A 14354-nucleotide genomic window follows, 5' to 3' on the forward strand; every position below is an offset into this window, starting at 1 on the left:
AGCTTTCTAGTGCTTTTTTGTCAGCTTCAAGTGGAGCAGTCTGTTTAACATTTATCATTTAAAAATACTAAATAAAAATTTACATGGTCTAATTAAGTATAAATATTAGAAAATCTGTGAAACATTTGAAATATTCAAACACAAAAACAGGGATATACTTGAAAACATGAACTTCTAATGTATTTATTTAGGTTATCTATGCTGAACTTTATTTCATTCATCCACATAATAGCTCACACATAACCTTCACTGTTAATTATTTTAAGATCCTTAAAGTAGGAAACAGTATAGAAACTAACTAAAATTTCCTTTTTGAGAAATGTTAAGAGAAGATAAGAATGTTAGGTAATAAATAAAGCATATTGGTTTTGAATATCACATACATAGAGGAAAAAGAAAGTTTAAAAAATCAATTATCAATAATTAACTTAATAGAAAGTCAGGGTGACCTTTACTTCTTCTCAATACCAATCTCTTGGTATTTCCAAACTCATTACAATGTGTATGTATTACTTAACTGTTTAAGAAGAAATTTGCTAGTTTGGATGTGTTTTGTAACATCTAAACATTGCTGAGTGTTGCTGAAATGTTCAATTTTTATATAGATTTCTGAAAGTTCACATTAGAAGAAGGGAAGTTTTCCCTCATCCTGAAATAACAGTGACAAATTAAATTTTTTTAAAGTACTATATACTTTCAAAGCATTTTTATATCCATTCTCTCATTGGATTATTCTAACTCTCCAAAGTTGGTAGAGCAACAATTATCTTCCTTTTGCAAAGGAGAAAAACAGAAGTTCATGAAGTTTAGCAGTTTGCCCACTTAAGCAGTACACAGAGTTATTAAGTACCAGAATTCAGACTTGCTTCATGCCGTGGTCAATCTAGTGCTTTCCTAGATACTACAAGAACTGGACATGTATAAGGGTAAGCAGGAAAATGGAAATAGGCTTAGATCTGTTCCTACTTATAAATTTGCCTGTAGACCTCACTGGAGGCTGAACCAGGAAAATCTGCATGGATTACTTTCATCAACTCAAAGAGGTGGTCAGGTTAAATAAGCTTCTAGGTTTAATTTAAAAACAAACAAACCAACAAACTATATTGTCTGTTTTCACCATATTCCAGTTTGTGTTGGTCATTATCAACTTCTTTTCTGGAGAACCATGCCTTCTACTTAAAGGATGGCATTGTTTAATAAACATGGATGATGCTGATGGCTTATCTGGGTTAAATAATATACAAATCTAGTTTCATTGACACAATGCTAACATTCATGAGATTGTATCATTTTATTTACACACACACTTACTAGGTGAAAGTTAAGTAGTAATTTTGCTTCAAACTAGAACATTATTTGTATAATTTGCAACCTACTTGGAGCACTTGGCCATATAATCTATCATTTTAAAAGTTAATAACTAAAATTCACAGAAAATTCTCTTCTGTAACTACATTGGACACTTTTATTGCATTTCTACTACGTTTCTATTAAGTATAAAATTATTTTAAACAAGTCATTTATAAGATCTGCCTCAGTATTTTTGTGCTTCTGAAATATCACCACTACAATCTGCTTTTTAAAATAGTCTGACACCTACCGAGTACTCTTTCACCTCCTACAAGAAAGCAAGAAAAAGAAAGCATTTATGTTTTTAATTTTAGTGAAGGGTTCTTGATTTAAGAATTAGTCATTTGCTGTCATTTGAATTTCAACTATTCTGAGGTTCTTTTTGTATGACTTTTCTGTAGTTTTCACATATATCACCATTAATTTCACTTGGGGGGGTTAGTAAAATCAAAAAGTTTATTTTCTTCTATTTCTTAGTTCCCTTCATTTCAAATATTCAGTGTCTTCTCAGAAACAACATTATGGTTTTGAACTGTTTATCAATAACAGGTGAAGCCAGGAAATAGTGATTCTGGTTTTCAGTTAAAAAAAATAAAATTGAGAAACTAAAGGAATAGTTACTATAGCATTTTTCCCCCTCCATTTAACTAATCAGCCATTCACATCAGTGAGTATTAGATTTTGAGACTATGGATCCAAATACTAAATGTTTTCCATATTCAGAGAAGTGAAAAATAATACTTATTTTGCTTACTCTGTGCTAACTGTTCCCCCTCACAACAATCCTAAGAGGTAGACACTATTATTACCTATTTTACAGACAGGCAAACAGATACACAAAATGATTAAGTTAGCCATGGTCACAGAACTAGTAAGGTACAGATAAACTATTTAAAACCAGTTTAAAGTATCTAAAACCTGTTATTGCGAGAGTCCACATTCCCAACCCCTATAATAAATATAAGGGTTTTGATCCCTACTATTTGTTATATGCCCATTTACTTGCTTATGGAAAGAAAGGGAGGGGAGGAGGTAAAGGAGGAAGAGCTGAAGGCAGGAGAGATGTCAAAATTCTGCCGGTTTGTTGGGGTGCCTGGGTGGCTCAGTCATTAAGCACCTGCCTCCAGCTCAGGTCATGATCCCAGAGTCCTGGGATCGAGCCCTGCATTGGGCTCCCTGCTCGGCAGGAAGCCTGCTTCTCCCTCTCCCACTCCCCCTGCTTGTGTTCCTGCTCTCGCTATCTCTCTCTCTGTCAAATAAATAAATAAAATCTTTAAAAAAAAAAATTCTGCAGGTTTGTTGATAACTGTGTGCTACATAATGAAGTTCAGTTAGGGTCTTGTAGCATTTTCAATACAATAAATAATTTTAAATTTTCTCAAATGAAGTCTCTGATAATATTATCAGATGGAGACAGCCAGTGAATTTCTGTTTACTAATAATCATAATTGAAATGTTATGGCAGTCTCATATTTGGAACAAAAACAATTCTGGTAATTTTCACAGCAATAAATCTATCTTAAAATTATTATCAGGGTTTTTTTCACCCTCAGCACTCAGCTTATTTAATTTTAATTTTTAAAAAGCCCGTAAATTTTAGTAAGATTATAAGTTAGGCTTAAATCATAGGAAAATTAAAGAAAGTTTAGAATCTGTAACAGAAGGAAAGCACCTCCTTCCCATCCCAAGCTTACCTCTGTTCATTTCCACCAGAATTATTCCATCAAGAAAGGAGGAATTATTCTGATTAGTCAGATTTAATGGGCTGTTCATTGAGCCACATTTTACTGTTACTCTAAAGGTACACAGCAATGGTTCTCACATTCTTACTTGCCTATAATTTGATCCTATGAGAGCAGATAAGTGGGGTAAGGATCCTTGAAACCTAGATCTCAGTCTCCTCCCTCTTGCATGCCTTGCAGCCGCGGGTTCTTAATCTAGCAGACAATGACCCTTCTGTCTTTTATAGGCTGTATCCATGCAATTGAGTCAAGCTCTATTTGAGCCTGGAAAATCTTACATATTCTCTTGTCAGCTTCTTCCTTCAGTATGTACTCAGAAAATGGTAACATGCCTCAAGTAAGTCTTTACCATAGCTCTGAATTCAAGATTATCAGGAAGTAATCCCAAATGTGTTCTGTATCTTCCTTTTTTTTTTTAAAGATTTTATTTATTTATTTGACAGAGAGAGACTTAGCAAGAGAGGGAACACAAGCAGGGGGAGTGGGAGAGGGAGAAGCAGGCTTCCCGCAGAGTAGGGAGCCCGATGCGGGGCTCAATCCTAGGGCCCTGGGACCATGACCCGAACCGAAGGCAGACGCCTAATGACTGAGCCACCCAGGCGCCCCAGATGTGTTCTGTATCTTAATAGATAATTTATATTTATAGTTAACATTTACTCTGGATTATTCATATGTTGTTGTGCAGTTAGAAACTATTTCTGTCTTCAAGTACTTAAAGCCAGGTAAGTATATTTTCATCAAAGTAATTTAGAAACTGTATTATTGTTACATTGTACATACATTGTTATGTACTAGCCACTACCTAGGTACTGGTGATAGAGTGCTAAACAGAGTGGTTGGTTATAAACCACACTGATTTTCAGCAAGATTGTTAAGAAAGGGTAAAATTCAGGGGCGCCTGGGTGGCTCAGTCCTTAAGCGTCTGCCTTGGGCTTAGGTCATGATCCCAGGGTCCTGGGATCTAGCTGGGCATCGGGCTCCCTGCTTAGGGGAAGCCTGCTTCTCTTCCCCTCCCCCTCCTGGTGTTCTCTCTCTCTGTCAAATAAATAAATGAAATCTTAAAAAAAAAAAAAAGGGTAAAATTCAAACAGGAAAGGGGTACAGAAATCATATGCAAAAAAACAAATCTCAGCTTTAATATGCATGGTTGGCTTTTTGGGGATAGAAAAATCTAACACAGGAAGTTTAAGATTAGTGATATATAGTCAGTCTAGTTGAACTTTGTGTTACTTAAAACAAACAATTTTTTCAAAGTCAACAAATCATTAACAGTAATTATGCAACTTTCCAGTCTCTTTTTTTTTTTTTTTTTTTAAGCAATCTCTACACCCAACGTGGGGCCTGAACCACGATCTGGAGATCAAGAGTCACATATTCCACCAATGGAGCCAGCCAGGTGCCCCTATAGTCCCTTATTTTTTTAAAAAAATAGGGTGCCTTGGCTTATGACCTATGGTCATTTTAATATTTTGAGAAATCAACCTTCAGTACTTTGGAAATTAGGTTTTTTCATTAATGAAAGTTCTAATATTTGTGCATCAGTTTTATTTCACGCCTCCAAAATGGGATAAAACTTTCCAATTTTAAGTCACAAACCAGTGTATTGTCTGTTGATTCTAGGCTTCCAAATTTTATTATAAGAAATGGTAGGTAAGAGGAATCTTCATCTTGAAAACATACCCAAATTTGAATTCTGAAACTTTTTTTGATTGGTTGGTGATGTAGGAAAAGACATTAGGGTTCTAAGCCAATGGCCAAGAAAGAATTCTTGAGAAGTCTTTAGTGCAAAAGGTGGTTTTATTAAAGCACGGGGACAGGACCCGTGGGTAGAAAGAGCTGCACTGGGGTCATGAGGAGTGGCCCCATTATATATTTTCAAGTTGGGAGGGGTTAGGGATAGTGTTAAATCTCTCGGCTGTATTGGAAACAAGGTTTCCAGGATCCTGAGGGGAATAGCTATTGTTAGGAAAGGTCATTTATTACTGTTTAGTAAAAACTCAGTCACGAGACTCTTCAGATGTATATCGGTGGGTCATATGCTTGGGGGATGATTGCCAACATGTATCTTGGGGCATAGAGATAAGGGAAGTTTCCAAAAGAATTTTTATATGTTAAAGTAGGCTTACCGGATCTTGGGGGGAGGCATCGGGCTGGGATTGCCTTTTGCCCTTAGCAAAGTGTCAACATCGAGACAGCTGAGTTTCTAGAGGAATGTCATTCTGCCTGTTTCAAGGACTTGTTGATGGGCTGTAGGTAGCAAGGAAATTTAATAATTTTTCTTCTGCCTTTGTTTCCCACATCAGTTAGTAGCTGTTAGTGTCACAGAATCATATGCAGTGAGAGTGCATAGTCAAGTTTTTATCAGCGTTCATCTCACACTAGGTTTTGAGAATTTAGTAGTTTTTTTTTATCTTTTTTCTTTTTTTTTTTTTTTTAAGATTTTATTTATTTGACAGAGAGAGAGACAGTGAGAGAGGGACCACAGGCAGGGGGAGTGGGAGAGGGAGAAGCAGGCCTCCCGCCGAGCAGGGAGCCCGATGCGGGGCTCGATCCCAGGACCCTGGGATCATGACCTGAGCCGAAGGCAGACGCTTAACGACTGAGCCACCCAGGCGCCCCGAGAATTTAGTAGTTTTTAAACTACTTTTTCTCCTGACAGGTGGCTTCCGACTCTAAAAGTATCTTGACTTATTTATGCACCATACATTCAAAAAAATAGTTACTGATCACACATACTATTCCAAATACTGTACTGGGAACTGGGGAGTCAAGGATGACTAAAGCAGTTGTGGTTCTCAAGAATTCCCCAATGTAATGAGCCTTTGCTTCTTATTCTTCAAGTGGCATCAATTCTAGGCAACCAAAAGTAACAGGGATTTGAGTAGCATTCATACCATCATTATGTGATTTTTCAAAAAACAGGTTTAATTAAAGTACAAGAATGTTCTTTGGGCTTTCTCCTTGATGAGTAGTTATCTATCCTTGGGATGTAATAATAGAACTCAGTGAGTAATCCATCAACTACTGCCCTATGGTATCCAAAATGAACGATATTTTCTCCAGCCATTGACTTCCAACAGACAGCCAAGGTATTTTAACCTTCCTTGCCAAGAAATCACCAGTAAACAGCGATGATGGTAGATGTTGACTATTTACTGCCATGGGGTTGAGAAAATTAGTGAGCTACATTTCACTACTTGTCAAGCATTTTGACATCTTGGAACAGAAAGTGCTGTTTAAATATAAAGAGCATTTTCTGTTGAATTGCTGTTAGTCATCCCTGTGAGGAAATGACCTATCAAGTAATAGACCAGAGTATAGGAGAACTGCCACAATATAAGATTGATTTCTGCTAAAGAGACCTTAAAGTAACTACATGTTTCAGTTTGTCGTTGTTTATAATCATTTGTAAATTATCATGGTAAAAACCCAAAATAAAAAGCTATTTGGATTCACTTTCCAGCACAATTTCCTGGGCATTCCCACCTCCTCCTCCCTGCCCCCCCCCCCCACCTTTTCTTTCTGGCTCTCTTAGGCTTGTCAAAACAATGATCTGGGGGGCTCCACCTGGTAATTTGCGTTTCTAACAAGGTCCTAAGAAATACTTTTTGCTGGTATACATTTGATGAACCACTGCTCAAGTTAAAAGGGTTTGGAGATTCGGGAAGAGGAATGAGACCTCTGAAACCAGCCTCTGTCTTGTTTACAGAACTGTCCAAGTTGTTGGGAAGATAATTGCTCCTGCCCTGGGGAGCCAATTGAAAGTAAATGGCCCTCCTCTGAGTGGGTGATTGGCCTAGGGCAGCCTGTACAACACTCCTACTCTTCCAGTCTTAAGCCAAGGTTTACAGTTTAATAAGCCATTTAGCCTCTCTTTGCTCCAGTTTTTCTCAGATTCAAAGTAGTGATGGTAATTTCTTTTCTCTGTTATTAAAAAATAAGACAAAGCAAAACAAAACACACAAATCCTGATGGTACTTTCCCTACATTGAAAATTCTTTGGATTTATTCATCTATTACTCTGATGTGGTTTTAAAAAAAAACTATAAAATTTTAGCAAAATCTCTCTCTCCATGAAGATTTTAGGCTTTTAAGCTTAAGTATTTAGTTACAAATACCAAATACCTGTTCTTTACTGCCTGGAGCTAGACATTTCCTTTTCTCTCCCTAAGAAGGGAGAGCTACGAGGGTGCAAGTACTTAAAGAGACTGTCTAAAAAGCCCCATCTAATCTGTACCCCTTCTACCGCCACGGCCTCTCCACTTTATCCACTATTCTTTTTAAGGTTTCCACACCAGGAACACCAACCTCCTTGCTGTGCTTTCGAAACACAGCATTCGCCCATCTCTTGCATTTACAATTTTATCTGCTGGGAATGTTCTAGAAAATTCATATGCATACAACTAGAATTTTATAATAGAGGGTATAATAATAGGATCAAAATACCCTCAAGTCTGCTCAAATGCCACCTCATTAGTGAGGGCTTGATTATCCTATAAAAAACAACTTTTGCACATGAACATGCAAGTGCAACATTTACCCTTGCACACATTAACACACACATGATCTTATCCCATCCCTGATATATTTTTCTCCTTACATTGTTTCCATCTGACAGACAATATATTTTAGTACTGGTATATTTATTGTCTCCTTCACAGCTAGAATGCAAATTCCATGATGGTAGGGTCTTGGTTTTTCATTGCAGAACCTACAACAATCACTTGCATATAAGAGCCACTCAGTAAATATTTCTAGAATGAAAGAAAAAAAGGTGACATATCCTTTTTTTTTTTTTAAGCTTTATTTATCTGAGTGATCTCTACACCCAACGTAGGGCTCAAACTCACAACCCTGAGATCAAGAGTCGGATGCTCTACCGACTAAGCCAGCCAGGTGCCCTGAAAAGTAATATATTCTTACAGTAGATTATTCACCACAAATTTTGGCATCTCTTGTGCTACTTACTCAAATGGCTCTTATACTTCAGTTTTACTTAACCCTTGGCAGTTCTTCAGAAGCACGGTTGCTCATTATGCATGCTACTGCCTCTGCCTTGAATGTTCATTTCTGAACATTTTTGTTGTTTTTCACACTCCTATGTTTTCTTTAAAAAACGCATCAGATGTCCTGTTCTCCAAAAGTATTTCATGATAAACTTGTTCTTTCTCTGTGTCCCCCTTCTGACCCTAACCCTTATCCTGGCACTTAACCTACACATTATATTGTCTGTCTAGTTGAAAGTCATGCCAACTTCACTATGAACCACTTGAAAACAGGGTCTGTTCACTATTTCTAGCATCAAAAGCATAATGCCTGAATGCCTGGCACATGGCAACTACTCATAAATGTTGAATAAATGAACAACAATCCTCCCTTTTTTTTTTTTCCCCTCTCATCATGTTAAGATACTCCTTGTTGCTTTACACCTTATAAAATTGCCCTGGGATATAAGAGTAATAAGTAATGTTCCTGAAAGTCAAGAGAATAGATACTTATGACAAGAACCAGTCTGAAGATCAACTAAGTCCAAGTCTCAAAACTAGAGTAATTCCCAAACAAGGACAAGGAGAGAGGCATCCAAGCTCATTTAGATTGAGGTAGTAAGGTGCTGGTGTCCACACTGCCATGAAGAAAACCACGGCCATATGAAGCTTCTAATACTAATGAAAGTGTATCTCTCAGGTATGTGGTAGTAGATCATGATAAAATTCTGCAGAAAACCTGTTTCTGGACTTTACCTCATCAGGCATCACTTGGTGTGTGCTGAGGTACTACATTAATTTTACTATGTAATTGGTTTAGAAACTATTCCCCTAGGGGGAGAAAGATTCTGTCTCAGTCTGATTTTGCTGCTTCAACAAAATACCACCAACCGAGTAGTTTCTAAACAACAGAAATTTATTGCTCACAGTTCTGGAGGTTGGGAAGTCCAGGATCAAGGTGCCAGCATGGTCACCTTCTGTTAAGGGTCTTCTTTGGAGTTCGTAAGCTGGCACCTTCTCCCTATGTCCTCATATGGTAGCAGGGGCAAAGGATCTCTTTGGAGCCTCTCTTATAAGGCACTAATCCCATTCATGATGGTTCCACCCTCATGACTTCGGCAACTTCTGAAAGCCCCATCTACTAATGCTATCACATTGGACTTCAGGATTTCAACATACAAATTTCGTAGATACACAGACATTCAGACCGTAACAGATGCTTAAGGATCAAAGCTTGTTCTAAAGTTTATAGCCTGGGAGACAGGCAGAATTTGGAGATGTTCAGCTGGTATGTAACTTAGTCTTATATGTTTGAAGATAGTAATCACCCATCCCAGCAGACAGATCGCGCACACAATTGAGAAGAAACAACTGTGCTTTGTGAATGAGAGTGTTTGCTTGGCAGAAAGGCGTTACATCTGTTTCTTCTGTATCTATGAGTGTCTTATGCATAATATTAACAAGACACTTAAATACAGGAAATCTGAAGCAAAAATGATAGACCAAAAAAAAAAAAAAAGTGCAGGGAAATAAGGTAAGTGAGTATTGAAAGGCATAAGTGGTCTATTGGTAGGCCTGGAAATCAACTGTGAGTAATTTAAGTTGATTTAACATAGTATAGAAAATGCACAGGAAAAGGTTGATGAGATCAACTAACAGGCAAAGCAAATAGTTTTCTCAACAATAACATTTTTGCTATATCAAAGAAGAAAGGCTGTATATGATAAGAGACTGAGAAAATAAAGTACAGCAATCCCTTTCTCAGAAGGCTAGAGCTAATGTAAAAATGAGAACTCTACGTCAATGTAAGCAAGGAATCACTGTCAGGAATGACAGTTTGTATAAAACAAGAAAAGGGAGACTCAGAGGCATGAACCAGGAGATAAGAACTTGCCTGGTTTATTCATAAATAATTGGACTCAATTTACCTTGGTTCTTGTATTTCTTGGGAACTGGTAAGTATGTTCTCACTGTAGTACTTATTGTTTCTCACCTGCATTAAAATGTGCAATATCCAACATGAGTAACTGACTACTTAGTGTTGTTGTGTATTCCTTGAACTAGTTATTTTAAAGCAGCAGTAAATAAGCTATGGCCTCCAGGCCAAATCCATGCTTGAGCTAAGAATGGTTGTTACTTTTTTAGACCATTGTAAAAAAAGAAAAAGAAAAAAAAAAAAGCAGAGTATTTGATAGAGACCTAGATAGCTCACAAAACCAAAAATATTTGTTACCTGGAAGCTGTAAATTTTTAGGGATAAAATTAATATCCACATTTATTTTATATATGTAAATGAATATAATAAATAGATAATGAATAACAAATGAATATTATATATATCTATAATGAATGTGAAGATTTATATATACAGAATTCAATATATTGTAAGAGAACAATTTTGTCTTACACATTGTAGGATTTCATATCCTACAGGGTGGATTGCTGGATAAGAGAAAGAGGAAAAAATATTTACTGGTTTCATAGTTCACTGGGGTCAAGAAGAGAGAAGAATGAACCAAGTTCACTTCATTTTTATAATTATACCACCACAGAAGAAAATGAAGTAAAAAATGTAAACCTGATTGTGGGAGATACATGGAAGGAATGACTGAAAAAGGCAATGAAAGGGTATAAATCATTTCTTTGAGAGCTCTAATGGTAGGAAAAAGTAAGAAATAGGAATGTAGGTCCCTGTCAGTATTGGTAGGTTGTCTTTCAGTCTGAGATTTCTCTGCTACCCCTGCTGCTGTCCCTGGCCCAAACAAGTGTCAGAGAGGATGAGAAGTCTCTCTTCAAATCTCTTGTTAAGAGAGATATTGAACAAATAGACCCACAGACACACATAAATATATATCTACATCTCTTTTGGATGGTAGTATTTAATAGCTTCTTCTGTTTTTGTGTGTAAAACACTTCAAACATGCTTCCTTTACTCAGATGCCCATAGGGCCAAGCAAATTGGGCCAGGGCACAGGTAAGAGAGAAGAGGCCTGTGGCAAATTGGAGGGGCTCTGCCCTTCCTAAAAGAATTAAAATTATATTAAATTTAAAGAAAAGAAATAAAGCATTTAGAAGTTTTCAACCTGTTCTCTTTCCTATTAACCTCACCTCTTTTTTCTGGCAACTAAAGGGGAAGGAGGACACCTTTCAGTTGTTACCTTTCTTGAAAGGGTTCGTTCTTTTTTTTTTTTTAAAGATTTTATTTATTTATTTGAGAGGGAGAGACACAGCGAGAGAGGGAACACAAGCAGGGGGAGCGGGAGAGGGAGAAGCAGGCTTCCCGCGGGGCAGGGAGCCCGATGCGGATCTTGATCCCAGGACCCCGGGATCATGACCTGAGCTGAAGGCAGACGCTTAACGACTGAGCCACCCAAGCGCCCCATTGAAACGGTTCGTTCTAACCCAATTCAGCCTAACCTCAACATTCTTGCATTTCCCTGATGAATCCATCTACTATCTCCATCTAACTTTCCAAATTCCTACTGATGACAAATAGTCACCATTCTTAGTCACCACTTTTTTAAAAGATTTATTTATTTATTTATTTGACAGAGAGAGACAGCGGCAGAGGTAACAACACAAGCAGGGGAGCGGGAGAGGGAGAAGCAGGCTTCCCGCGGAGCAGGGTGCCCGATGTGGGGCTCGATCCCAGGACCCGAGATCATGATCTGAGCCGAAGGCAGACGCTTAGCCACTGAGCCACTCAGGCGCCCCTCTTAGTCACCATTTATTGAGAACTTAAATACATAGTAAGTAATTTTTTCAGTATTCAATTCATAAGTATTGCCCACACTTTACAAATAAAAATAAAGAGACTTAGAGAAGGGAAGTACTTTGTCAAAAGTATAGTTAGCAAGTGGGCAGGTCTAGGAGTCAGGCACAAAGGGTTCAACCCCAGGCTCTTAACCATGAATTGTAAGCCTCCTGGAAGAAGTTAACCCCTATTCAAGGAGGTGAGGGGCAGATACTGGCTCCCTTTGTACAACAGCTGCCTGCCAGAGGGGAAAGTTCGAGGGAAGAGTAGTCCCACTGAACTTTTCTATTTCTTTAACCATTGCATCAAACAGTAACATATCCTTGTTAAATATAATCACTCTTTTTTTTTTTTTTTTAAGTAAGCTCTATGCCCAACATGGGGCTTGAACCCATGACCTCAAGATCGAGTCACATGCTCTACCTACTGAGCCAGCCAGGTGCCCCAAACATGATCTCCTTTTGTTTCAGACTTTCTAATTACCTCAGAAACTTCAGTGAATAATTTACATTTCATGCTTTTTGTCTTTAACTTTCAGGACTTTTTAAGAAAAGGCTAATGCTGCTTTCTTTTAAATGGGTAGATGATTTTGTAATTTTCTCTATATATTTTAATGTGAACTTTTTGTTCACATTATTGAACAAAAGTTGGTATTGCAAATTAACAACTGTATTATACTTTACATAAATATATATCACTTTCCTCAACATTAACTTAATGTGAAATATAGTTCATATTTTTTCCTGGTTAGTCCAGAATTATTCAAATGATGAGTGGCAAAGACATGTTTTAACACTGGTTTTTACTAACTCTAACTTCCATGTTCCTCATGAATAGACTAAATTTTCTTTATTCTTAATATTTTCTGACCTCCTCAGTTCAATTGAAATTTAGATTTTTCTTCTTTTTTCTTTTTTTTGAAGATTTTATTTATTTATTTGACAGAGAGAGAGACAGCGAGGGAGGGAACACAAGCAGGGGGAAAGGGAGAGGGAGAAGCAGGCTTCCCACGGAGCAGGGAGCCTGATGCGGGACTTGATCCCAGGACCCTGGGATCATGACCCGAGCCAAAGGCAGATGCTTAACAACTGAGCCACCCAGGTGCCCCGAAATTTGGATTTTTCAAATGATTCCCCTACCATTTCCAACAGAAATTTAGCTTTCTCTTTCTCTAGTACAAGAAAGCCAATCTGCTCCTTACATTTATGTCACTTTCTGATTATTATTCTACCTTCTCTGTCCTCCCCTAATTTGAATTTAATATTAGGAAGTAATGCTGGCCCTCTCTCTCTTCAAGTCACTGCTGTATCCTCCAGAAACAGTGCCCACTTACACCTTCCTGACTGAGGTCAACTATGGTTCGCCAAGCTCCTTATCATTTTTATAGTTTCATCATCTCTTTATCTATGCCATGACCTTATTTTTCATCTGTATCTCAAAATTCAAACTTCTAGGACTCCAGTGCAACAATAATCAGGGGTCTAATGAACTTGAGCTAACTGGAAGTTCAAATATTATAAACATTAGTAATATAAAAGTCCAACTCCTATCTGTTCTGCAATTAATATATGGCTAATATTAAAATTTGTAGCCTGCCTTTTTCCAAAATGTATTATCTTCCTATTATACACCAGGTACTGAGTCTCTTGTTTCATTCTTTTCCCAGTTAATGACAATTTTAAAACAACAATTTGCTTTCCAAACACTGAATGACAACCTAGGTTTAAAAAAATGTTGTTGTATGTGCTGTTAAAAAACAAAATAGAACTGAGGAAATTTGAAGATCTAATTGGCTTTATTCAACAAGCCATGAATCAGGCAGCATCCCAACTAGCAAATAGAAGGGAACTCCAAGAGTTGCTGGAAAGGAAAGATTTTTTAAAGGCAGAAAGGGGTAGAACAGGGAAATCATAAACAAAAGAAAGGATTATTTCAGGCAAGGTCACATTCCTTTGGGGGAAGGCAGGGTGGATTACCTCACTAGTGCTGATGAGGAAATTTCAGACTGACTGGTTAAGATTATATTTCTAGGAGAGGTTGAAACTGCAGTTAGGTTAGGTAGATATTAAGTCTAGGTTTACTGACAGAGGGCTTAGCCCAAGTGACTCGATTTGGGGGGTGTTCTTTTTTAACAGTACCAAATACCAAGTTATCTCTCCTTCCCATCCTTACTTTTGTATCCCCACTCATACCATCATCATTTAAATTCTGTTACTTTTCACCTTGGCCCTTATAATAGTCTCTTGTCTACTTACTCACCATTTCTTCCCCATCTGTTAATCTTCTAAAATACAGTAATGATGTGCATAATTAGATGGCTACTTGCTTTGCTTAAGGACACTTCAAAGATGCAGAATGTTGGAGAGGGGTCTCTCACCACCTGCTGATTTAGGTCTCAGAAGCTGGAATTTCTACCTTCAGAAATGGGAAACCCAGCACAGAAATGGAATGAGAAAGTGCCATCGAAGGGCTTTTGAACCTTTTAATGACTTTTCAGAAAATGTATATACACATATACATGTG

The 14354-nt window shown here is 37.5% G+C and overlaps 1 protein-coding gene across 1 annotated transcript in view; it reads left to right on the forward strand.

The window, feature by feature from the left end:
• PKIA (cAMP-dependent protein kinase inhibitor alpha) overlaps positions 1-14354 on the forward strand; it is a 94569-nt gene that overhangs the window by 12882 nt on the left and 67333 nt on the right. The window contains exon 2 of the mRNA XM_021688182.1: positions 11630-11647. The gene's annotated coding sequence lies outside the window, so the exon portion shown is untranslated. The remainder of the gene's footprint in view (positions 1-11629; positions 11648-14354) is intronic.

The sequence above is a fragment of the Neomonachus schauinslandi genome, chromosome 4 (genome assembly GCF_002201575.2).
Source record: "Neomonachus schauinslandi chromosome 4, ASM220157v2, whole genome shotgun sequence".
NCBI classification, from domain to species: domain Eukaryota; kingdom Metazoa; phylum Chordata; class Mammalia; order Carnivora; family Phocidae; genus Neomonachus; species Neomonachus schauinslandi.